This window comes from Ambystoma mexicanum, chromosome 3q, assembly GCF_040938575.1.
Source record: "Ambystoma mexicanum isolate Mex_15411 chromosome 3q, UKY_AmexF1_1, whole genome shotgun sequence".
Classification (NCBI taxonomy): domain Eukaryota; kingdom Metazoa; phylum Chordata; class Amphibia; order Caudata; family Ambystomatidae; genus Ambystoma; species Ambystoma mexicanum.
Genome location: NC_090926.1, coordinates 992,850,578 through 992,851,829, shown reverse-complemented (window position 1 = coordinate 992,851,829; position 1,252 = coordinate 992,850,578). Strand labels below are relative to the sequence as shown.

The 1,252-nt window shown below is 48.5% G+C and overlaps 1 pseudogene; it reads left to right on the top strand.

Moving 5' to 3' along the window:
- Positions 1-296: 296 nt before the first annotated feature.
- LOC138581943 (trypsin I-P1 pseudogene) lies at positions 297-713 on the top strand (annotated as a pseudogene).
- The last annotated feature ends 539 nt before the right edge of the window (positions 714-1,252 follow it).

Below are 1,252 nucleotides of genomic sequence, written 5' to 3'. Positions count from 1 at the left end.
AAGAATTAAGGTTAAAAGGGATTAGGCCAGTTATTACTAGTAATGAATTATATTTGCATACAAATGCTTAACTCGTTGATTATGTCATTTCCTACCACTGACAAATCCCAAAAGTAGATGTGTGTGTGTGCTCTACACATGAGCTGAAGATGGCAGATAAGATAACACCTACCAATGTTCGGGTGGGGCTCGGTGAGCACAGTGTTGACTTGGGTGGGGTCACTGAGTGGTTCGTTGACTCTGTCGGGGTCGTCAGACGCGGCGGCTGCAGCTCCCAGAACTTGGATAATGACATCATGCTCATCAAACTGTCCCGCGCAGCAACGCTCAACAGCTACATGAAGGCTGTCGCCCTGCCAACTGGCTGTGCTGCCACCGGAACACATTGTCTAATAACCGGTTGGGGAAATACCTCCTGCAGTGGCTCAAACTACCGCAGCCAGCTGCAGTGCCTGAACGCCCCCATCTTATCATCGAGCCAGTGCACCAACGCCTACCCGGGGCAGATCACCAGCAACATGTTCCGTGTTGGATTCCTCAACGGTGGAAAGGACTCTTGCCATGGTGACTCCAGTGGCCCTGTGGTCTGCAATGGCCAACTCCAGGGCATCGTCCCCTGGGGATACCGGTGTGCTCAGAGAAAAAACCCTGGAGTCTACACCAAGGTCTGCAATTACGGCACCTGGATCAAGAACACTGTGGCTGCTAATTAGTCATTAGCTTTTCATATAATGACCATACATTCACATTAGTGTTTCCTACTCTGTACTGCTGCAGACAAAAATAAATTACATAATTAAAAAGAAATAAGACAATGTAGGAATTGGTGAAAGGTGGAATTTCTTTGAAGAGGTTTTGTCCAATCACATGTGGGGAGGTAAATTGTAATAAAGTATCTGGAAGTATTTTAACTGTTGCAAAAATGTATACAAGGTGTCATCTAACTGCTCCCTGAACTCTTGTACAATAAACTTGCTTTACATACAAAACGTGCACTCATTCCTCGGGTGGAGGGCCCGCTTGGGTTGAGGTATTTGGGGGTCTGCCCCCACAAAATTGGGGACCATGATGGGACTCCAAGATTTCCGAGATGTTGGGGGGGTCTTCACCACTCCGCTGCAGCAGCTCACTGTGTGGACCACTCTGCCATGCACTGTGAAAGAGAGGTATGCGGATGCAATCTTGGTTAAAGTCTGTCAGCTCCCCGGAGCCGTGGTGCCATAGCCCAGCTGTGCAGGACGACTTGATGGAG